The sequence below is a fragment of the Chamaea fasciata genome, unplaced genomic scaffold (assembly GCF_029207755.1).
Source record: "Chamaea fasciata isolate MVZ Bird 193981 ecotype frontalis unplaced genomic scaffold, bChaFas1.0.hap1 SCAF_10, whole genome shotgun sequence".
NCBI lineage: Eukaryota > Metazoa > Chordata > Aves > Passeriformes > Sylviidae > Chamaea > Chamaea fasciata.
Genome location: NW_027094095.1, coordinates 14,499,924 through 14,525,955, shown reverse-complemented (window position 1 = coordinate 14,525,955; position 26,032 = coordinate 14,499,924). Strand labels below are relative to the sequence as shown.

Below are 26,032 nucleotides of genomic sequence, written 5' to 3'. Positions count from 1 at the left end.
TGAACTGTCCCTAACATCAGCAGCTACTATATAAACCAAAACTTTGACTTATATCCTGGTTGAAAACAAACAAACAAACAAACAAACAAACAAACAAACACACACATTCTTCTGATCTCTATTACATAATGTAAGCCTACCTTCCCTTTACATTTTCTCTCACCTTTAAAGTATCAATCCTAGTGTAAACAAAAAGTTAGAAGAATGAACGCAACAGAAAGTTCTTGCCAGCTTTCCCCTGCTCCAGAAAAAGCCTGGTGATGCAGAGGATGCTTATAGGATACTCTCAAGGTTGCCAGATCCAAGCCACAGCAGACCCAGGAATTACATGAGCAGCTTTTCACTTGAACAATGGTCCTTTACCTTGACTGCCCAGCACAACAGCAGTGCTGTAGTGCCACATTCAGAAGAGCAGCGTCACCCTACCAGCTAATTAAAAATCACTGGTGCTTATGAATCTCTCTAAAATAAGTATATGCACATCTTAAATGCTGTCCAGCAGGCATGTTCAGCATGTTTGCAGAATTCTAACATGTTTGCAGGAAACAAATGCAGTTATTCTCCCTTCCAGAAATGAGTAGGCAATCTACAGATTTCAATGCTAAGCATTTATCAAAAACCATTATCAAGAACAAAAAACAAGGAAACACAAAATCCAGAATATTCCCAGATATAAGTCACATTTAGATGTATGAAATGAAAGCTGCTGCCAGTTAACAGAAGATGCAGACAGAGTAGGACTCTGTAACCCGCAGTACATGAAGTGACTTTTTCATAGAGCATAAGTACTTTGGGTTAATTACTGCTAAGGTGGTTAGATATTCAAGTTTTAATCAACAGAGCCCTACTCTGCTGCAGATGCTAACATCTGTAAAAGTTCTACCTCCTTCAGGCATTGTAGCACCTGGAGAAGCCACAGGGAAGGTAACATGGAGTCTTCTTGACATTACTGCAGCAGCTGTCAGCCCAGGAGGAGGCATATTCTGACTTGCACCAGACAGCAGCATTGTACAAACCCACACGCCCTCTTATTAAATACAGTCTATAAGCAACACTAGGAAATCTGTACTGAGAACAGACTTACCATATGATAAAAATATCAGAATTAATTAGTGAGATGTACTTTTTATTTTTTTACTAAAGCTTTTAATTTTGTCACACCGGTATAGACCTTGATTTGGCAATTGTTTCATGTGGCAGATATCTCACTAACAAAATCATACCATTCATGGTGACATTGTAACTTCTCTCTAACAGTGCAATATCTTTGATTTAAACACAAATTTTAACAGGACTGTTGTTTAAAATCACAACCAAAAAGCTGAAAAATATTTATTACATTAACTTATTTTCATGACTTCTCTTTTCAGTGGGACAAAAATGTAGGCACTAATGAAAAAAACCTTGGTACAAGAATCCAATAAAGATATACCAGACACCACAGACACTACAAAAAACTGTTCATCCTTTGCCAGTCCAATCTTGGAACAAAGGACCAATGGTTTCTTCCTGTTTGAAAGCACATCCCAGCTGCAAGATGAGCATCACAAACTTCCCCTAAGTGAGTTATAGAGCTGTAAATACAGCAGAATCAGTAAAAAGAAAGCACTGCAGCCCTTCCCACGTGAAGGCCATACCAAGCCACACCACGATCACAAAAAATAACAAGCAAAAGCTTAAAATATTGGACATGTATTCACTGGGATTTCTTTTACAATGGTATACTAACAATAATGATCACTTTTCCAGGTTAAATTCCCATCCAGTTGGCCTGCACGGAAGTAAACGCTAATATCAACAAACTACACCGCAGCGGCAGAAAAGGTACAAAGCAGTATCATCACTCACAGGTTTTCATTTGTTGTTTACTCAAATCTGTTCCAAAGCCCTAGCACATTCATAAGAGAGGTATTTTCATCGACAACGTGCCTAGGAATATCTGGAGTAACAAAAAGTGAAGAAGAACTTATGTTCCCCTCAACTTCACAATACCAGAATGTTAGGAAATAAAAACAGAGTGCAAGGCTGGTAACTTCAATATGTTTCCAGATCCACTGCAATAACAGAATAGCCTAGCATGTCTCATAATATTTTGTAAACATGCTGCAAATCAGTGTAGCAAGAACAATCTTCCTTGTTCTTTCTTACAATAAACTGCTGTTAGGCTCTTCCTAACTCCACAGAAAATACTCTCTGAGCATTTCCACAGTGCTACAGTAACTAAATTGAATACTAAGAAGTGTAGTACTAATGTCATGTACTAACATAACTCGGAACTTGAAATTTTCTGATACCTTTACAAGTGAATCTACTTTTACAGGAAAAAGAAACCAAATTTCAGACTACTGTTCCACAAAAATCTGTAGACATTACAATTTTTAGAAGATTTTCTAGAAGTTTAAAGCTGTAAAAGACTTATGAAACTTACTCTGCAGAGAAGATCAACTTCTTTATTTCAATCTTTACGCACAGTAGCTAAAGCTGACAATTGTCAATCTATTATAGTCAATCACCCATTGATCTCAATGCGGTAATGCAAAACTAAAGAGACAGTAGGTTTTACAGATTAGTGGATTTGTAGATACTACCATTATTTGTTCAGTATCACATTATCATACTCAGCTCACACTGAGGGGACAGACACACCTCTCGCTTTTTGAACACTGCTTTACTGTACTATTTCCCTTTCACCCATGGCTCTGCAATGCAGAGTATTTCTGGATATGTCTGCTACAATTCTCACTGTTCAGTGCAGATTCCACTTCCAGTCTCTGTCCAGTAGATCCAGTGAGATGATCACTTACTAAACACATCCATACACCATACATAATATAAATTAATAACAAATGCACCTAAAGCAATCGTCAGGCCTTACAGAACCACATCCCAATGATCTCAGTGTGGAAGGCAGCATACACATCTCCCAGTCATTGCTTATGCTGCTTCAAATCTCCACAGCAGCCTTAAACAGAGATGACATTGGGATGGCTCCTATCATAAAATCTCTCTCCCATGGTCCAGGGCCAAGTAATGTATCCAGATGAATTATTTTGATGACTTAATGCTAATACTGAAATTATGATATAAAACAAGCTGTTAGAAGATGTGCGTATTCAAAACTCAGAGAATACAAAACTAAATCCCATTTTACTTCAAAGGAGACAAAGTCAGTTACCCAGGCAGATACTCAGTTATTGATCCACTCTCATCTGAAGATTTTGAATCAAATTACTAAATCAAGAAGAGGTAGAGCTCAAATATGTCCAAAGCAGGGAAATTCTTGGGGGTTCCTGATGGATATGTAATTATTAACATGGATCTTAGACTCTCTGTGGTTATCGTTTTCCATTTGCTTACACTTGTGAAAAACAGAGGCCTTGATATACTAAACAGAGAGATGTGAATGGGTACATAAAAAATACTTGTGGATACAATCTAAGTGGCCTTGAAGTCTAAACTGAGCCCAGCCATCCTAGGTGATATCCCCTTGAGCTGTCTCTAATTCACCTCAACACAAACAGGACTAGAATGATAACAGTTATCTTGAGAATTACAATATACCTACTTGCACTGCCACACAAATCAGAATTATCTTTCCTCAAATCATCCAAGTGATTTTAACTATAGAGTCAGGCTTGAAGATACAGAAGTAAGATTGGCTCTTCTCACCATTCCAAAACTTTTGAGGTATTTTTAAATATCCTACCTTCTAAATCTTACATTCAGCAGTATAGTCTCTCATTCAGAGAATTAGCTTTTATTTTGACTGCTTGATCTTTTGTGTCATTCAGGCATGTGCTACTCCTTTTCCATGAATTCAAAATGCAAGTATTGAAGCAGTATTTTTGACCGCTGTTTCATCTTCAAAGGCAAGACTTGGGCTTTGAAGACTCAAAGTTAACTGAAGCTGACTTCTTCAACCCAACTTGGATATTCAGGTTCCTAACACACACTAAATGAATGGACAGAGTAGGTAGGGAGATATGTAATAAATTCTCAAAAACACAGCCAAGATGCTAGCTGCTAAGACTTTAGTTGCTAAATATCTGACAGGATCAGAGACAAACCAGAGCCATGCCTTTCCTTTACCAAAGGTTACCACTATGCACTTGCCCATGAGGAAATAAATTTAAGCTCTACTTTTTCCATCTGAAAATAGAAAAAAAATCAAAACAGTTTCATAGCAACCATTATCAGACAACCTATGTTCAAGCCCTAAGCTGTGAAAGTTCTAAATTCAGGCACTTACTCAAAAATCAGGAAGAGCAGGGATTTCAACTCATATTTAACACGTGAAATACTTCGTAAACCTCTAAACTATTAGCTTTCAGTATCAGAGAGTTTCTAAGCTCCCTCTGAACATCTGGCTTGGTTAACCCGTCAGGATCAACTTGTTGGAATCAACATGGAACAGGAAGAGCCTATTTGGAAATCTACTGCAGAGTTCAGTGTTGAGAAGCTCTTTTATGGAAGTGCAGCCTAAGTACTCTGGCAGCCTTTAGGAGCTCTCGGGCTTTAGGAAGGTAAAGTGGCAACTCCTAAGTGACTTTAATAATTCCTCTCCACTGTATCATAACTACCAGGGACTTTATCTGACCTGGTAATCTAAAAGATATTCTCACATGTTCTCAGCCTCCTCAATATAAAAACTAATTAAATCATCAGTCCATTTCTTTGAAAAATACTATATACTGTTCAAAAAACTTGAAAAATACATATATTCTTTTGAACAGATGTGCAGCATTTCAAAAATCCCATTTCCAGAGAAAGAAGGTCCAAATGGATACTTCCAAGGATGCAAACTAGATGCTGTATTCAATAAACATATCTATTTCTGCTTAAAATGATATGAAGCACTACAGACACTGTTTTGGTGCTATATATGGTACATTACTCATTCTGAGAAATAGTTAGCTGAGTATTTTACAAATGTAAGAAAATAGCTACTTGCACATACATTTGTGATTCAAAGCCTTCATTTAAGCAATGACACCCATCCATCTAAAGTATGCAATGGTGCATGCTTTTTTATAACAGTTCTTTACATACAATGAGAAAATCTAAATATACAACATGTTTATAGCATATCAGGGAGTCTTTCTAGTACATCAGCCTGATGGTGATGTTGGACGAACACCTGACAGCACATCAACCATTCCATCATTCATTAATATTTATCTCTGCAGCTTTCAGAAAGAGACAAATGATCTTCCCTTGGAGACCAGCACAGTTTGACTGTACTGATGGGTGCCCAGTTTGACCTCTAAATCTCTGGGGTGCATTTTACAGCAAGAAAAGATTAAGAACTGATTAAATATCTTGTTTCCTCAACAACACTATAGAAGGCATTTAAGGAATAAATCCCCCAACAGTTGTATGTTTTACTATATTACCCATAGTAGTAAAAATGATCAAAAAGTATTTTGATAGACTTTTGAAAATAAGTTTCTATCATTGGTAGCAATTTGGTTTTTGTCTCAGATGTTTACCTACTGACAGGAAGTATTCAGACTTTTTTATAATGCCATGAAATTTGACAAAACCACACTACCAGCACTATTATTACAACCTCTCAAAAATCCAGTGTATCCATGATCCAAAAATAATAATAGAGTACAAGAAAGCCATGCAGGTTTTTACATACTTCCACGTAAGCATCTTTCAGTTTTGAGGCACAGAAAAAGCATGCTTAGCCTGATCTGAATTGCTGCAGTGTTCTTGTTAAAAATCACCATCTGTCAGAGATTATCCTGTTTTACACAGAGGGAACATGCATTAATTATTAATCCTACTCTTCACAGAAATGTACTCACACAAGATCAGGACTATCCACGGTGTTACAGGAGTATTAATGTTCTTAGTAGGTAGTCTCTGGATGAAACTCGGGATTGATCCATTGAGAACTTCCAGCAAATGAGCTGCTTCAGAGCAGGTCACTGGCCACATGGCAGGGCATCATCTCAAAATAAGCAACAGCTGAATTCCTAGGGCTTGAGCCTGTCTCCATGAGCCAACATAAATACAACATACAGTACAGATAATACCTTTACTGACACATGCACTGTGGCTCTATGCTGTGCACACACTGAAGCTCATGTTAAAGTTTAAGCATAAGAATTTGACTTTGTTTAAAATTCAATGCAAGAGCAAGAGCTTTCTCAGTGTTGGCCAAAGTGCTCAGGACTTTGCTGAGTCTTCCATGTATGCTGAGGGAAGGAATTCCTAGCTGTAAAGCAGCACACTGATGTGCCAGAGCTTACTTATCCACCATGAGAATTTGAAAACTGGCAAAACAAGAAGATAAAGCAAGCTTGTCACAGATCTTAGTGAAGGGCACTGAAAAAGGTTCATTCTTCCCCAAGGAATTCTTTAATCACGTGGGGATTTCCATGGGGAGCTGGTATAGATCACCTTTTTGCTCCAATACAGTTTTACCTATTTGGCATTGTTTGATATACAATGCTATATATTACCTTCAGTTAAAACTCCACTACTGCTGAGCTTGTTGCCTTGGTCAGAGGTGAACTGCCCAGGCAAATCACTTCTCATGAACTAACTTCTTGCAGGCTTTAGTACTTCAATGAGAAAAAACATTAAGAAAGACTACTGAAAAAAGTAATTGTGGGGCAGGGGGAGAGAGAAAGAGACAAAGAAATTTATATCATATAGAAGTGGCTGGTACAAGACAGGTCTTAATACCAGGCTTTATTTGATGCAAAGGATGCCAGAACCTCTACCTCATAACAAAGAACAAACCTGAAAGTTGATTCTCCAAACAATAAATAAGGCATGTCAGAACATGAAGGACTCTTCTGGCTAAATACAAAATATACTATTGTCCATAAATCTCAATACTTTGATGCAGTTTTTAAGGTAATCTCTTATGTTACAATGTCTGTACCTTTCTGAGAAAGGAAGAGGTTAAAAATCTTGCTTTCTGAAAAAACAGAAAAGTCTCCACTGAAAAGCTGCCTAAGCTGCCAAGGATGGAGGGATAGTACTCCAGTTGGAACTCATTACAGACAACATAGGAGAGCTGATCCAGCTTTTTATTTACTGTAGAGGCAGAAATGACATGAACATCTTTCTATGTAGACCTAGAAAAATATGTTGGCCCTGAAGCCAAGGATCAGAACATTATCAACCCTGCCAAAATGAAATAGGTTATTTGGTTTTTTTTTTAATTTAGTGAGATTTGGCACTGATTTATGTATTTTTCCCTGGAGAAACTATTTATATTCTTCAGAGCACAGATGATAATTGTTAATTTTCAGTGGCTCTGCATGAAGAAATAGTAGGTATATTATTTTGAAACAAGAAAACAAGAGTTTTCAATTGGTATAGAGCCACAATTTCAGTCAAGCCATTTTAAGCGTTTTCCAGAAGGTGGAACTTCCAAGGAAAGCTTTTTCAAGTAAGGACCTGGCCAAGGTGCTCTCAGTATCAGCACTTGTGACAACCAGGAAGGGGCATGCAAATTTCACATTAAAAGTTCACCTTCCACCGAGTGAAACATAACTAAGGACTTCTCCCGTTCTCACATGGTTCATTTTTTTTTCCAGGATAAAGTCACAGCATGAAGCAAAATGTGCTGTCAGAACATAAAAAAACGAGGTATCTTGTCCTGTGATGTCCTTTCCAGAGACACTCCTGAGAAAGGATTTTACTCACTTTTACACACCACCACTCCAATACCACATCCACTTAGGTGTACTTACACTTCATACTATAGCTCAGGTTGTATTTCCAGTTCAGATTAGGCTGCCTGTGTGTGACAGGGCCACGAAAACCTGTCAAAGGACCTTCCCAGGACTCTGCTTACAGACCTCACTTCAGAGGCTTAAACTGACCATGCAGCAGCTCTGAGCAGCTCACTCAACTGAGTGACTCAGTTATTACGTGGGGTTTGACCCCTTGTTAACTACCACATCCTAATCTGCTTCCCTGGCAGCCAGGGCTGGACCTCAGTTCTCAGGCTGTTTCTGCTGAGAACTTTGACCACTCATCAATCACACAGAGATTGAAGAAGAAAATATAAGATCAGTCTGGAAAGCTACCACCTTTCCTACAGCTATTCCATAAGCAAAGGAAGAAAGATTACAGTGCAGACCTTGTCTCAGTCCCTCTTCGCTAATGAACTGCTAATGGGACACAGGGACCTACTAAAAAGTAACCTCGAGACAAAAAAAGAATTTAACAAAAGGAACAAAAGGCGACAAAATTACCTGCCTAACACCAAAAAATCCCACTCCTGTCTCCCTGCTAGGATATCTGAAACTGGTCATCATGGATGAGGGGGAAGAAATCCATCAAAATAACCAGCAAAAAGCATCTTCTTACTTGAAAACATAGGAAGAGATCTAAACTTCCCTGCTGTTTTAAAACAACATCTATCTCAAAATGCAGCACAGAATTACCATTATTTGTCTAGCAAAGCTAAGAAATCATAAATAAATGACATGAAAAGCAATAAAGTAATTGACAGTACCTATTTGGCAATAAAATTATTCTTGATTTTTGCTCTATGCTTGCTGGAGATTTTTACGCAAGCAGTTGGGGTAGTAGGTCGTAGTTACATTTTAACAAAAGAGTCCATCATATCGTTCAAAATTACACTCTTAAAAAAGAGAAAAAACCCTCAACAATTTTATTTTATCTACTTATATTAAAAATCCTGTCAACACATAACACTTGTCCTAAACAGTGTCTGGGTCACCAGGTATACAAAACGCAACACTGGATTTTTCTGACATACTTCTACTTCTGGGTCACTAGTGGCTCCAGTAGAAGCTCCCCGCAGTACCACACACAAGTACCCACTGTGATCTCCAAATCCTTCCAAAACTGGGACAATGACCACCTCTGGTGGCTCTAAACCTTCATGACTTGCTTTCACAAGGCTAACTCCTATCAAAGTGTGCAAGGATTGCGCCAGATCTTCAGGAAACTCTTGCTAAGCCCAAACTGTTTCTTTCAAATGTAACTTGTATGAGTTACAGATTACTGCACCTGGGCAACAATGTGGCATCAAATGCATAGAACTGAAAAAACTGAATGGGGGACAGAGAGAAAATTTTGAAACAATCAGATATTTCAGAGTGTTCTCACAAAGCCTTACTAATATCCATATTAATTAGTGACCTCCTCATACTGCAATAAATATACTTGTCACCAAACCACTAAAAAGAGCAACAACCACATGATAAACAGGAGTCTTTCCATGAAGTCAGTCCATTAATTACCACATGCTTTTCCACCATTATTCATCACAAGGATAATAAATGAGCCAAAACATAAGGTTTATTTATCTTTTGATTACTTCCCCCTAGATCATCAGTTGCAGAGGTTTTACGGTACTGTTATATTCCATCAGTGCAATGAAAAAAAAATCAGAACAAGAACAAAACAGAACATTGCTGAAAAATACCCCAACTATTGCAGCTCAAATCTTGGTGATACAGTACAGACAGACATTTTAGAAATGCTCACGGACACAGACAGCTCCTTCAGAATGTTGTTCATATTTATTCCTTCACAGAAACAGGCCCACCAAGCTGTTCTGTATTTCTGTTCTTGCAGTGAAACAAGAACTGAAGAAACAGATTCCATTTGGAAGCTACTGGCAATTTAAAACAATACTTAGAAATTAATTTAAAAAACATTCTTTTGCGTAAGAATATCTGAAAAGTCATAACTCAATTGAGAAAATGCTTTCTTCAATTCCATTTTTTTATATTCGATAAAATATAAACTAATAATTTAAATTGGGGGAAAACATCAGAGGGTATCATTCCATTGGGATTATTTGTCAATGAAGTTTCACTAAACTCTAAAAAAGAAAGAAAACTTGCCTGTCATCAGAATTTTGTTCTTCAAATTTATCTTGCTCTCAATTCTTATAATAGTGAGTTATCTTACACATATATATTTTCTCTTGGTTATGGACTTACTTAATCAAGTTTCATTTGCTCATTCTTTTCATGCAATAGTAGCTGTGATGTTTTTCTAAATGGCACATCTCCAAAATATTCTTTCTTTAATATGTAAACACTAAAAGCTCTTGAATTCTCAGCAATTTTGAAAATCTGGTTATTAGCCATTTATCTAGAATAAAAATTTTGAAAGGTTCTAATGGCAATCTATCCACATATAACTGCAAGTTGCACATCTAAGCTCTCTGTAGGAATTTTTGAAAATCTCAGCCTGTGGGTAGAAAAATAAAACTAAAACTACCTCACAGATCTTACCTTTCTGAAAACCTATAAGCTGCCCTGCTGCCCCCAAAGCATGCTTACTTTTTCCTGGTTCTAAACAAGCATTACAAGGAGCCCCTGTGCCAACTTCACCACACAATCCGACCTGGTCTTCTGCCATCCTTAAGCCTCAGCAACTGTTCTGTTTTAACCAGGGTCTAATGTCCAAGGCCAAGGATACATTAATTTCATCTTATATACTGGAAAGAGCATCTTAACCTTGCTCCACAGCTTTTTTTCCTACCTGTCAATAAGAATAAATGTAATCAAACATCTCTTCACCTGTCCCTTTTACCAAACCAAAATGGCAGCAAAGAAACCTGAAAGTGTCCCATAACAGATGTAACTAATTCAAACCTCCTTTTTTGAAGGAAGGTTCTGACTTTGATCCTGGAAGTAATGAAAGAGTAACAGTGTGGTTATTATTTTACTAAATTATCACATAGCTGCAGACCTGATTCCAGGTGATAATGGACAGCCTGTAGTGGATTTTGGTTTTTAGTCTCTTAAGTATTGCTTTTCTCTTTTTCACCTTTTTTTTTTTTTTTTTTGTGAAGATATAACCATATTTAGCTTTTAATTCAAAGCAGAGCACTAGTTTATAGCACATAAAGATGTCTCTGAAGCACAAAGTACTGAATCAGAGAAAGGAAAGCACATCCCATCCTACAGTGGTGACATGAGTTATTTGCATAGTTGCCACAAAAGTAATAATTACACTGTAACTCAATAGGAACAATGGTAATTTCACAGTAGCTCATGTTGTTGTTATCACCCTATATCCTGATAACTGTGAAATTAATTTGTGGCACCACTGTATGTGTCAGCTTTAAGCTGTTCCCTAGGTAACATTACGCTACCACAGAGAAGGAATGCTTGGCAGTAAAATGGGTAGCAGCAGATTGATTATACCAGAAGAATCTTCCCTCTACATACAAATAACTTGGCAATCAGAGACAATGATGAGAAAAAATCTTCCCCACTACTTTATTGTCTTCTTTTTTAAATACTAAAAAAATTTAAAATAATTAAAGGTATTAACTGACTGTTACCTATCCAATGGAAGAAACGTAAAATAAAATGAGCAAACTACCAGACTATATGTAGTGCCACTGACCCATTGTTTCAACTGCAGCCAAGATACAGCATAAAAAAGCTAAAAGTTTCCCTTATCTTCTTGTAGTAATTTTCAACATTAACCACCAAACTGTAATTTTAAATATAAAGGCAAATAAAGCACTAAGACATATTTAAGACAGCAACAACAGTTCAGGTTATGCTTTCAGAAATAATCCTCACTTCATCCGAGTGGTGCAGTCCTTTCACCTCCAAACACTCAAAATTATTTTGCACTACAACTGTCAGAAAAGAGTTCCACACTAAATATATAAGACAACACTGCCACACAATGCACAGAAATAATTACAAATTTACTGGTGAAAATTCAGTGCAGTAATAATTGAAGGTCTGGAAAGCCTTAAATTATGAAATTTAACAAGGGAATTAATGAATGATTCATAACAATAAACAAAACACCAAGTTTAAACTTCCAGTCACTCTGCTTTGTACAGCAGTAGGTATGAGACTTTGGATTAAAGAAAGATGCTATTTATTTTTTGGGGAACTTGGATTTCTTTTTTTATTTCTAATTCAGGCCTGCTTGTGACATTGGAAATGCATACTGTAATGACTTGTTCTCTCACTGTATGTTTGTCTGTCTGTCTGCAAGGAAATAGGCGAAAAAAAAATCACAGCATGTTACATATACTGACTCAGTGATTCCACTGGAGTTTTTTTACTGAAAAAGCAGCACCATCTCAGTGTCAGCACTAGTCATCAAAGGAAAGCAAGGTGTTGAGCAGATACTCTGATCCAGGATATCCAGGGACAAGCATGTTTTGTCACTCTGTGGTTTTGATCTCTGACGGATCCTCTTCTCGTAATTGCTGCCCCCAAAACCCCTGCCAGGTGATGTTCAAATGGGGGAGGTGGGTGGCGGTTGGATTGTTGGGGGGGTTTTTTTACAATCCAAAATAGAGCTTTCAAAGCTCTAAAAGCAGCTGTAAGAGCCTAAAACCAGCTTGGACAATCCCAAATGTGTATTCTTCATTAAATATTGGCACACACTATGCCAAATTATGTCACTACTGAGAGGAAAATTTTAACCACCCCATACTTAATTATTCATCAGAAAGGCGCTCTGATAATTATCACTATTGACCCAGGAATTCATCCTATATCCTTTGCCAAATCAGCATGTACCCTGGTCCACTCAACACACTCTTCTTTCACTCCCCACTGTGTGAGGCAATTCTCATGCACAAGGACCCTTAAATGCTGACAACATACACAACACACATTTGTAGTCAGCAAGCTCACCATATTAACCGCATGGAGAATTTGCTGGTGCTCTCAATGCTAGTAGGAATTACTACGGGATATCAGTAGTGATTAATCCCCAATTTCAGTCCCATTAATAACTGTCTGCAGTTTGCTTTGCTGGACCTGTGCAGGGTCTTGATGCTCAGCTAGCTCAGTAGCCTTTTTTTTTCCTCCAACCTGACACTACCTCTGCCTGCAGGAGCATGGGCCAAGGCTGATGGTTGGCTGATTAACCCCTGTGCATCTCCTCTGTTCCTTATTTTCTTTTATACAGTCTTCACATGTCAGTGTTGAAACAACTCCCACCAGCTGGAACAAACCCAGCCTCTGGAACAACAAGTACTGCCAATGACAACCAACCTTTCATTTGCTGGATCAATGCTGCCAAAGGCATTCAGAAATGCTTCAAGAAAGGTGTATATATGTACGTAACTGAAGACCTTTGGAAAGCTTTAAACACTAGTAGTAATAATCATCTTTATTGTATGCCCAAACTTACTACCATAGAGAAAATGTCTGTGAGCAAGAGGTGACAGATACCCTTCTAAGAATACTGACTGAAAAATGAGCAGTAGGGATTTAAAAAAAAAAAAAAAAAAAAAAAAGAGAGGAATTTTACCTTTATAATCATAAAATCAAACCAGGTCCAGTACAGCTGGTATTTTTATCTATGATAGCATTCAATAGCCTGTTTGGAACTAACAGCTCTCTGGGCTCTCTGTGATTCACAAAAAGAAAACCCAATACCGTTTTTAGTGTGCACTGACATCCTCTGTTCCAAGAGTGCAGGTAAGGCTTAAGACTAACTCCTTAATTGTGAGCTATTTGTTAATGCTCTACAAGTGGTGGCTGTTCCTCACCACATTTGAAACATGAAAAGATATACCACAGAGCTGTTTATAAAGCCACTGCCATGGTATTTTAAATGTATAACTTTTGCTGAGGACTGTTTAAAGCTGTAAAGAATAACAATGTATCTTTAAGACAATTGCAGTGGGTTGATGCCCCAGTGCAACAGTGATATTTACTGATTCAGGGAATGGCTTTAAAGCAATGTGAAAACTAGTCAAGAATGAGACCAACTGCAAAAATTCTGATTCCTATCCAAACCTCAGGTCTCTACAGCAAAATGACTACCAAATAAGATGCCTCGACATTTCTGGTTTCTCCCAGCTGCCAAACGGCTGATACATTATTACTTTCCACACTTGAAAAAGAAAGGAGACATTCTGTCGCTATCATGCATGTATTTTCAGTTAAGATTTTGTTTTAGATATATTCTTCCTCAAAAACTAGAACATTTTTGGAAGAACAATGTACATAATCTGATCTAATTAATGGAGTACCTCTTTCCGATTTCAGAAGATACAGCAGGATTTTTTAAAGGGTGTACCTGATCTTTTACCAGGCAGAAATTGCATCTGATTACTAAAAGTACAATTGCCACAAATGTAGCACCTACAGAGAAACTTTTTCAAATCTCTCTAGAATACCATAATATCTCAAAATAAAAATGTAAAATCCTTGCAATGAAATGACATCAAATACATTTCAAAAGACAATTGTCGCATACATTCAGCAAGAGTTATTAGCTGGCACGCAAAGTCTTGGAATAATTTCCATTGCGCTTCCATCCAACTGTAAGCTTGACGCATTACCTTGGAAGAATGCCATGTTTCCCGCTGTGCTAAACTTACTGAAACAAATAGGAAAGCAGCATTGCTGTGTTACATCCCTGCTTTACTATTGTGTAATTGGACCACACTACAGGAACAGCACTTTATATTACAAACACTGAGTTAACAGTATCAACTTGTGGCTTCGTGCTCCCAGCACAAAAGCAATGAATTCTTGTTTTACATCAAGAATTAAATGAGTATGATAGAAGAGATAATATTAAGAGAAGTTGCATTTCAAGGCTCTGTTTTCAGTTTTAGTTTTAAAACAAAATAAATTTTATGTGTTATGACATTGTTATACTAGCAGGAGAAAGAATAGTTAGCAATACCAATAACAAAAAGATTACTCAGACCTTTCAAAATCAGATGTAAAGTCTACATTCACCCAGTGTACCCAAATAAAATATAGGAATAAAAATTGATCAAAGAAGCAAGGAGTTGGTTTTACACTTCCTGAAACAGATTTATTTCAACTAAGAAAAAGAGAAAAAAAATTCATTCTGTGTAGTCCCTGCTTGACAAATGCCTTCCTGTAGCATAAAAGGAAAATCAGAGTTTTCATCTGCAACTGGGTGAAAAGCGGGTCTCACTCCTCTGAGGTGTTAACCAGCCTCTTCCTATGATTCCGCCCACAGAAGGATTTGTGCCTAGAATGCCTAATAGTGGAAGATCCCTGAAAATGTCTGTGTCTGTGAGCAGCGTGGCCCAGAAGCAGAGGGTTTCTACAACAAAAGAGCTGGCATTAAGCCTAACATAAGCCTTCCTGAAAAGTGGTCATTTCAGCTTACTTCTAATCTAGTCCTTTAGGCTTGAGCAACCACCATGGACATGTGTGTCCCTGCAGCTTCCCCATCACAGCTCCACGGATGTGCCAGCCATGCTAGGGACAGCATGGAAGCACTCACCTGCCTGGAGCAGCACCTGGAGCAGCAGCACATCCCCCGCCCGGCACACACTGTCTGCAGCCCCGCACAGCCAGTACCAGAGCCCGGGAGGGGACACCGAGGCACCTCACAGGCAGGACATGACTGAACGTGTGACTCCACACGGGAGCCATTTGTGCTCATCTAACTACCCAAAGAGGGAAGCCATGCCAGATGCTGCTAATTGTGCAGCTGCACCTCAGTGCAGGCTGAAAGATGCACCCAAGAAACATCTCCTGTTTAGGCTACTGCAGCCCCGCAGCCAACGGTGCTCAGCCATGCTGCCACAGCTCTCTTTAGTGGAACACACTCAATGGACCCAGAATTGCTTTTAAATGTATAACCATTCCTGTTCAAGTATTTTTAAACAGCTCCGTATAGTTCTTTAATTACAAGAAGAATAATTCCCACCCCAATTAAATATTTAATCTGAGAAGCCACAATGGAATACCCTTCAGGAGAGAAGAGGGTTAACAACACCAGCAGTTGCCATGCAAGCAAATTTGCAATGGGAAGGCTGAGAGGTGGATACTGTGAGGCACAGTCCAACATGTAACAGCCAGCCATGAGCCAAGAAAGCCACTGTAGCTCCCTGGGAACATAAACTGTTCTATACATGCTCAAGTGCATTTTCTCTTCATTAGAAAAACACAGATAAGCAGGTAGACGTACTAGGAAATCCATTTTTTGCTCAAACAAGAAGATATATCAGGTAGGATAAAAAGAAAAAAATATTTTATAATTTTTTTTTTTCTATTTTAAAATGCTCCTCAAAGAGTGTTTTCTTGTCTTTCTGGTAATACTGTCAGATACCAATTTAAAAATATTTTTATTCACTTGATACATTAACAATTGCAAAGGAAATGCTTGGTTAATACTAATTAATGACTACAAATGAGGAAAAATTTTCAGTAGGCAAAATAGCAGTAAGAAAAGTATTTGTGGCAATTATCAGTACCATTAAACACTACTACTTGATAGTAACAATAAAAGTAACAGTCTTTACAAAGATAGCAGCCATAATTACTTTATTAAATTTAAAAAGTACTATATATAGTAACAGTAATCACTAATTTTAATGTGGCAATAATAGAAATATTAAGTACTATTGAAAACAGGAGTTTAAAAAATAGTCCTACTATTTTAAAATAACTTGTTTTAAAATATTATTGTATTGTAATGGTATCAGATTATAAATCAAGTCTTTTGTAATTATTCTGATGGAAATCACATCATATTCTTCCCATTCTATTCCATATACAAACCAATTATTAAAATTCATTTGAATGGGAGCAATTCTATGGTGATATTTAGAATTGTTCAGGGTTTAACTTAGAGAAGAGACCTTTTTTTTTTTCTTCCTGGGGGGAAAAAAAAACCTCACAACAAAACAACCAAGAAACTGCAAAAACCACAAATCACGCTGATTTTCGTAATGTACCAAGCCAGAACTAAATACTGAACGACCTAAATACACTAAATACATACAAATTGAAGCCTTCTGCAAATGCCTGCTCCACAAGGAACCTTGTCACTGCCAATACTCTGTGCACCTTACAAAGCACACCCCAGACAAGCAGTCCTGGGCATTTAAGATGGCAGGAGACATCACTCGAGAATAGTTTGTTCTTTTATTCTCTGTTATACCTCTTATATTTGTCTCACTCTGTAAGCAGCATCTTTGTACAAATTGTTGCCTGAGATTCTAACCTTCCCTGGTACTAGAGATGCCTAGAGATTTAGTAGCCTTGCCTTAGGCACTATCAGTGAAAGCCTCTGGGTGGTCTCCTGAAAAACCTAAAGTGGTCTAGGGCTTAAATGGCTGCCCATTAACTTTTCAACAGCAAGCTCCAATTAAATAGATTCCTATATAAAGTATCTTTATTCTGGAGAAATGAAGATGGAAAACGGCTTCTGTTAAATTTTGTATCCAATTAGCTAAATGTATGGTACTGATTCCAGTATATCTTAACAACTGTCTTACTGAAAAAAGTCCAATACACTTTACAGTCTTACTTTCAATAAACAGGTGGATTCCATTAGAACATTAAATTTAGATAATCTTTTCTTGGTCTCCCAAACCACCTCAAGTAAATAAACAGGATTTAAATTCAGAAGTCTACAGGGGAAGGACAGGATTAATTTTGATGGAAGGTAAATATCTTAGGGCACAGCTGGACCCACAGTTTAATCTCTGAAACACCCTCACCCCAACATACAAAACATTTCTAGTAAAATGGATGTTTGCTCTTACATCCAAAAACCACAACAGCCAGTATAATATAAACCTAGAACTCTTGAGAGGCAGCAAAAAAAAGTAAGCAGCAGTAGCTAATAAAAGTCATTATAACCAAGGGGTTCTAAACACATGTCATGGTTTAACCCCAGCCAGCAACTAAGCCTCATCAAGCCACTCATTTGCACCCTCCTGATGGAATGAGGAAGAGAATCGGAACGGTAAAAGTGACAAACCTCATGGATTGAGATAAAGACAGTTTAGTAGGTAAAGCAAAAGCTGCACATGCAAGCAAACAAATCCAGGAATGCATTCTCTATGTTACATTAGCAGGCTAGTGTCTTGGGACGAGACAAAAGACTAACTCTGAATGTCCACCCCACCCTTCTTCTTCCCCCTCCACGCCTTTCTGGGATATCCCTTGGGTCAGTTGGGGTCAGCTGTCCTGGATGTGCCCCTTCCCAAATCCTTGTGCACTCCCAGCCTCCTTGCTAGGGAATAGGCTGAGGAACAGGAAAGGCCTTGACTGTTCAAGTGCTGTTCAGCAATAGCTAATACATCCCTGCGTTATCAGCACTGTTTGTAGCACAAACCCAAAACACAGCCCCAGAGCAGCTACTGTGAAGAAAGCTAACTGTGTACCACCCAAATCAGCACACCAACATAATCAGAAAATATAATGATTACCTGGCAACAATGAATATACAATGGAAAGATACACTACCTAATAATGCAATTTTGAATGAAGATTGTATTTTTTCCTCAAAGCCTGAGCTTTGCTTTGTATCCTGAACTCCAAAGAAAATGTGCTCAAAGACACCCATGGCAACAGAAAGTCCAAGGACAACACAAAGGAGGAAGAAAGATTACACTTTTTCAGGCTTTTGAGAACTACAGTAAATATCTGAAAAGAAATAAGTACAGATATTTTTAAAATGACATTTGTAAAGACAGATTGGTTTCTGACTGTAGACAAAACAGTAGGAAATGGCCTTTGTTAAATACATGTGGAATGTGGTACTCTCAATAGGCTGGCTAAAGATTAAACTAATGACTTCTAAATAAAACAGCACGAGCTTCGATATCTTCCACTAAAACATCTGACTTCTTTGCCAAAGCTGCAACACACCCAGCTTCTGTGTACATCCCCAAATTTCATCATGGTTTAAAATGGTAAAATGCACCTTCTACCTAAACCATCCAAAGCCCTGATACCTAAAATCAAGCATCAATAATCCACAAAAAGCCATAGCTCAGGGCAAAACCACCAGCAAATTTTCTTCACTCATATCTGTACTTTTTTTTTTTTTTAATTTATATGTCATGAACCAAAACCTTTTTTGATGTGTTTAGGCTAGTGGTCCATAATGTACACATTGTATCTCTGGAAATCCAGAGCACTTTTTCCTGAATGCCAATGGTAGTAAAGAACAGATTTCAGAAATCTTTTCAAACTCTGCATTTTAAAAAGGAACGAAGAGGGAACCCATGGAGGGAACTCCAAATTCTGTAGTGTAATTTTCTACTCTGTTTGCACACGAGTGGCTATTAGTCACTGAAAGGTATGATGCTGCACCCCCTGCACGCCACCTTCAGAGTCTTTGTGGTAAGCCATCTGTCACAGTGGTTTTCAAAATCTCTTTCACCACCAACATCAGACATCATCTCCTGCAGTTTGTTAAAAACCAAATTTTGACTGTAATCCAATTCTTTTCTTTAAATCATAAAACTAAATGGTTCAAAACCAGGCTCTCCTCAGCAGAAGTGACAAAAAGTAGGGTTTTTTTCTCCTCTCCCCTTTGAATTATTCCTTGGGAATGTGGTACACAAATACAGAAACGATGTACTAACCATACTCAGAACAGATCCAAAGCATATTTTGGTGACAGTAATACATATAAAAGAGTATGTGAGAAACACACAAGATTTTATCAAAAATGTTCATGTAAGACGTTGCCTATAGCGCATTTCAGTATATAAATGAAAGTAGCAATGATAAGGCAGTTTCTATATCTATGAATATTATTTATTTTGCCATTTTACTATATTGCTTTCTATTTTGCTCACAAAGCTTTTGTTCTATATCCATGAAAGGGTTATATACACTACAAGGCATAATTCAAACCTCTGATGTAAAGTAACTGCAAATCTACATTGCTGATTGGAATAGAAAAAAAAATTCAATATCCTTTCATATTTGCCATTCAGAAACGTCATCAATACAGTATTTTAGGTCAGTGAAAGTTGTATTTGTCAGTCTGTCCTCGCTAGGTGACTAAAGGAACATTCAAAGGAAAACAATCTAACTTATCTTGATCTCCTCCCCTGTAACATCTAAATAAACCAGACTATCACTGGACAAAAAAAAAAAAAAAAAAAAAAAAAAAAAAAAAAAAAAAAAAAAAAAAAAAAAAAAAAAACCCTCATAAATTAAAAATGAGAAATTATATACAGTATTTTGAACAAGCTAAATGCAGCAATTAGCTAACAAACTTGGAAATTCATCTAATTTTTACAATTTCTGTAGAAAGTATTATGAAGCTGATACTCAACAGAACAGTCTGTATCACAAGCTTATAACAAGGCACTCTATATTTTTTTTATTTATACTTGAAAAATATATATAAGGCAATGCAGTTACATTCTTTACTGAAGAATTTGAACATTATTACTAGTTTCACAAAATTTTCAGTGAGTTATACCTGACACTTGAAAAAATGGACTTAACAGATATTAGAACCTTCTTTTTCTTTTTAATTGCAAAATGAATTATGAAGTTCATTAATTCTCCATAGAAATGACAAAGACAATGCAAGTTCTAATAATTATCACAAAAAAAATTACATTAATGTCATGGGTTCCTATACATGCTTGGTGTTACAGCTCTGCAGCATCTGTCTGCAGACAAAAATTATTCCATGGTGGCCAGATTTGAGCAATTCATCCCAGGCTCTCAAAGGGTGGCTAGTGAGTGACTCAGAAGTTAGTTAGCCAACGAAGAGTACGTAAAACTGCATGGGAACAGCTTAACAGTGCCTTGTTAATGCCACTAAACAGCTTCTAGCACATAAGCAGCTTGGTTAGTCATAGCTACCCTTATCCAGGGCAGCCTTGCACTATGAAGGCAGACGGCCAACACTTCGTCAATGCAAGTGATATTGGCAATCTGTCTGATCTGTAATGTAAACTAAGGATGATAGTGAAGTTCTGATTTCAAAATGGCACTCAAAATAAACTCCTATTAACCACACAGATTTTTACAGTACTATTAAAAGTTCTCAAGTGCTTCTAGCATTCTGTATGCATTTCTATGTCACCAAACGTGAGTAGAAACACTAGCATTTTACAGCATCTCCTTATCTCTATATGCTATTAATAATATGGTAAATTTATAAAGTTCTGAAGATGCATATACAGAAAATAAAATCTACGGAGAGCAAGTTAAACATTCTCTAAACTCCACAGTTTTATGGGATTTTTTGTTTTCACTCTGAGAACACCTCTGCAGTTAATTTTTTTAGGGAATATCTCTAAGTCAAATGCAGTCTAAATAAGGGTCTAAATCAATAAGCCAATCAGTGGCTTACTTAATTAATATGTCCTCTGTGGCAGACGATGTTTGTTTCTGGGTGCTGAGATAGATACATCAGAGGAACACGAGCTGGTCACCCAAGAAGCAAAGAATTGTGGCAGATTAGAAGCAGCACAACATTTTTGTTAAACAAATAAGAAGCAATCACTTGCTTTTCCCCAAAAAGCATGCCCCAAGCAGCGTTCAAGTGATTGCACTAGAGATAAATGTAAATACAGAAGAAGGTAGAAGAGAAACTTGAAATTACTCCCTCAGGCCCAAATAAACACACTTACACAAGGCTAGTGGCTATTTTCATAAGCATCATTAAGTTTGGAAAACATCCCTGAGATCAAGTCCAACCTTTGACCAAACACCACCCTGTCAACTAAACCACAGCATTAAGTGCCCCATCCAGTTGTTTCTTAAACACTTCCAGGGATGCTGGCTCCACCACCTCCCTGAGCAGCCTGTTCCAATGCTTGACAATCCCTTGAGTGAAAAAAATCCTCCTGATGTCCAACCTGAACCTTCCCCGGCACAGCTTGAGGCCTTGCCCTCTTGTCCAGTCTCTGATTTCCTGGGAGAAGAGGCCAGCCCCCATCTTGCTACACCCTCCTTGCAGGCAGTCGTGGAGAATGGTAAATTCTCCCCTGAGCCTCCTCCTCTCCAGACTGAACCCCAGCTCCCCCAGCTGCTCCTCACAGGACTCACCCTCCAGACCTTCCCCAGCTTCACTGCCCTTTTCTGGTCACCCTCCAGCCCCTCGGAGTCTTCCCTGAGGGGACGGGCCCACAGCTGGACACAGCACTCAGTGTGGCCCCACTGGTGCCGAGTATAAGGGACAGTCCCTGCCTTGGTCCTGCTGGCCACACCATTCCTGATCCAGGCCCGGATGCCACTGGCCTTCTTGGCCACCAGGGCACATGCTGGCTCTTGAACAGCTGCTGTCAGTCAGCAACCCAGGTCCTTTTCCACTCTGCAGCTTTCCAGACACTCTTCCCCAGCCAGCTGCGTTGCAGGGGTTGTTGTGACCCAAGTGCAGGATCCAGCACTTCACTGCATTGAACCTTACATCATTGGCCTCAGCCCATCAACCCAGCCTGGCCAGATCCCTCTGCAGAGCCTTCCTGTCCTCCTGCAGATCAACACTCCCATCCAGCTTGGGAGTCTTCTGCAAACCTACTGGGGCTGCACATCATCCCCTTGACCAGATCATTCATAAAGATAATAAACAGGACTGGGGCCAGTACTGATCCCTGGGGGACACCACTGGGGACCTGCTGCCCACTGGATGCAGCTGCATTCCCAACACTCTGGGCCCAGCTGCCCAGCCAGTTCTTAACCCAGCAAAGGGTGCACCTGTCCAAGCCACGGGCTGCCAGCTTCTCCAGAAGAACACTGTAAAGCACTGAAGGCTTTACAGAAGTAAAGAATTTTGGAATACTGGAATTCACTACAACGACTTCCACCTTCCCAGAACATGAAGGATTTATTTGAATAGACAATCTCTGAGACCTGGATCGAGGCTTTACTTCTCTTAATTTACCTTTTCTTTCAATTTACCTGAGATTGGTCCTATCCCTCAGAACAATTTAAGAACAACACAAGCAAGCAAAATTACATTTAACATGACATTTTTATTGTCTTTTCTTCCTTATATTTCATGTCCGTGTTTCTCTAACTTTACAGCTCTATGATGCTTTTTAAAATGGGAAACCAAGTCACCTGACTCAGAACCAGAATATGAACCCATATTTGCACATTTCAGGCCCAAGCCCTAACAAGTTGGTATAGTAATGTGTTTTGTAGTTTGCACTGCAGACTTGTTTTGTTTATGTGTTTGAATTTCCAGCTTTTACTCTGCAAACTAATGAATACTTGTGAAACCTTGGAACTTCTTACACTGCAATTTTCTTGAGTTTTGCCCAGTCATAGAAACTATTTTTCAAATACATCTGAGAGTCTAGACCATATTAAAAGAAGCCTGATTATTACTAACCCCAGCTTGCACAGTTGTCAAGACAACAGTGAATAACATCATTAACAGAAACTGTTTCTAGCAAACTGGAAATCACAGTTGAAGCCTCACTCCCTTGTTCATATTATCCAAAACCATATGCAAATATATGAATGTAAAAGAAAATTCTAAATGAACTTTGGTATCTTTCATACTGATTCAAACAGATAAGCAAACTTTCCCATTTCAAAGTACAAATAAATATGTTTAAATTTTCTTTTAATAACAAGACGACTACACAAAAATACTCAGCTTTAATTTTCACTTGCAAAGCTTTCACACATACTCAGTGTTCACAAAACAGACCATATCCATATCCACCTACAAGTAGGACCCATTTACATATTAACACCTCACCAGCCTCAGTGATTGCTCACTGCCTTAACCCACCATGGTAGCTTACCAACTCAGTTGAGAAGTAAGCAATTGCAACACTAGATTCAGAAAAAGTTTTGTTTGAAATGCTATGGCTTCGTTTGTCTCACACCAGGCTCATGAAATGTACACTAAACACAGGTCTAAAACACAGAGTAACATATATACAGTGCTCAAAAGCAATCTACCACCTACTGAGTGGTGACACTCCTGGTGACACAGGCTGGAGGAACAGGCCTACAGAAACCACATTAAAAAGCAAACAAACACCAACCAACCCCATGAAATCCTGCCCCTGGGGAGGAACAACCCCAGGTACCAGTGCAGGCTGTAACAAACCAGCTGGAAACCAGCTTTGCAGGAAAGGCCCTGGAGGTCCTGAAGGACAAGATGAACCACGAGACAGCCCTTGCAGCAAAGGCCAGCAGCACTCAGGGCTGCATCAGGTAGAGCATTACCTGTAGGTTGAGTGGAGATTCTTTTCTGCTCCCCAGTACTGGCGAGACAAACCTGGAGTGTTGTGTCCTGTGCTGGGTTCCCCAGGCCAAGGGAAACAGGGATGCACAGGAGTGAGCCCAGGGACACTGAGGTGGTTAAGGGACTGGAGTGTCCGTCATATGAGGAGACCTGGGGACATGCAGCCTTGAGCAGAGAAGACTCAGCAAGGAATCTTACCAACAACAGAGCCAGATTGCTCTTACCAGTCCCCAGCAAAAGGGCAAGAAGCAACAGGCACAAGCTGAAGTGAAATTCTGATTTAAAAAAAAAAAAAAAAGCAGGGGGTGGGGGGTAAAAGGGGGTATTGGTGGCGTTTTTGTTTGAGTTTTGCTGTTGTTTAATGTGAGGATATTTGCCGAGACAGTTTGTGAAACATCCTTCCTTGAAGATATAAAAAAACCTCATTGAACACAGCCGTGAGCAACCTGCTCTACTTGACCCTGCTCTGAGCCAGAATTTTGGTCCAGGTCAATGATGTCCAAAGCAGGGTATGTGCAAGACAAGCCATGTCAATGTGGGAAGAGAATATTTTCTGTGCAATTAAAAATTAGGTTTTTTAAAAATTAAGTAGCCTTTATTCCATCTTTATCCCTTTTTTTTTTTTATTTCCATTCTTGGGTGTGTTCTATAATGCACATAAAATATTAGCAATACATTAGTGGTAATACATGTATAAACATACAAATATGGGGGATGCATGCTCAAAAAATATTTTGCTGATATGCAATCAATAAAATGCAGAGACCACAGGTTTAGATCATCCTGAACCCCCCAATTTCATCAATTCTGATTCTCTCTCTTGATGAAAACAATGAATGCCTGTACACAGAGTGAACGGATTCAGCAGGAAGAAGAATTCCTGCCAGACAATGTCTGCTGCTTTTTGAAATTTGTCCTTTTTAAACCCAGTAACTCACTAAACCTTACCTTCGCAATTTATTACTATCTACTTTGATATTAATAACTAAGTTTGGAATTCTGCCACACTTCTAAAAGTTACTTTATAATTTGAGGTGGCAGGGGTTTCATTAATTTTTGCTTAATTTTAAGACTTCTCAAGGCTACTCTACCCTACTTTCCCAGAGGAATGCCTACTGCAGCAGTCCACATTCTGGTTTCACCACCCATGAAAAAACTACCAGTGTCAGCATCCAGCTACACCACTTCCTGCTCCTCAAATACTTATCTCCTTGTAGCAGAAAAACCAGTCTAAAACTCCATTAAATCCAAGATGAAGCTTTCCTGATGATTTGGATCCAGATTTTTCTCAGTGATCATATAGTAAAAACAAATTGAGCTTTGTTTAATGAAAGATCAGTGCTTTTACTTATGCAACCTGACATTATAGGTATACAGCTATATTTTTCTGCCAAGTTGCTACATAAAATACCCAATTAATTTATCACATACACATTCAAGGTAAGCAAAACAATAGTCTGTCCATTTATAAGCTCCAATTCAAAAAGCTAATGGACTTATATTGTTTACTTCAGCTTTGCAGCTGCATTGAAATATAGTAATAAATAAAACATTTGGAGTACATTAACAAAATAAGCAAAACATTAACTGAATTGAATGTTTTATGATTTTATATGCAATCACAAGTAAATCAAATTCTTACAACACTATATAGCAAATAATAGCAAACTACTATCAGCTCATTATCTCATTCAAAATCTAAACCAAATGTAAAGTAGAAGTAGAGAAAGTTCGTAGGCTTTGTGGTAATTTCAAAACCCTTCAGAAAGTTTATTCTGCATACATCTATATACATAAACAAGAAAGATAATTTTCATGTAGTCCTTAATTTGAATACTGAAGAGCTGGAAACAGAACAAGACCCTTCTTGGATATTAGTATTTGTTTATGCAGAGCACAGTGACACTTGTAGACTAGAAGTGTACTGAAACCCATATTAAATTGACCATTTTTCTCAAAGATGAAGTTGAAATGGAAGATCTCATTCCAAACAGGAGCACTGGGAAAAAGTGTTCATTGTATTTCTCATCTGGCAGACCAGTAGTACCACTCTGGGAAATCAGAGAGGATTTGGGCAGACTGCCCACTCAACTTAAGGCTCATCTGAGATCCACAT

At 38.3% G+C, this 26,032-nt stretch overlaps 1 protein-coding gene across 3 annotated transcripts in view; it reads right to left on the bottom strand.

Moving 5' to 3' along the window:
• DPYD (dihydropyrimidine dehydrogenase) overlaps window positions 1-26,032 on the bottom strand; it is a 343,524-nt gene that overhangs the window by 266,816 nt on the left and 50,676 nt on the right. Inside the window, exon 1 of one of the 3 annotated variants that reach the window (XM_066192390.1) lies at window positions 5,814-5,875. The exons of the other annotated variants lie outside the window; for them this stretch is intronic. The gene's annotated coding sequence lies outside the window, so the exon portion shown is untranslated. Of the gene's footprint in view, window positions 1-5,813; window positions 5,876-26,032 lie in introns of those variants that run through there. 3 annotated transcript variants of the gene reach the window in all.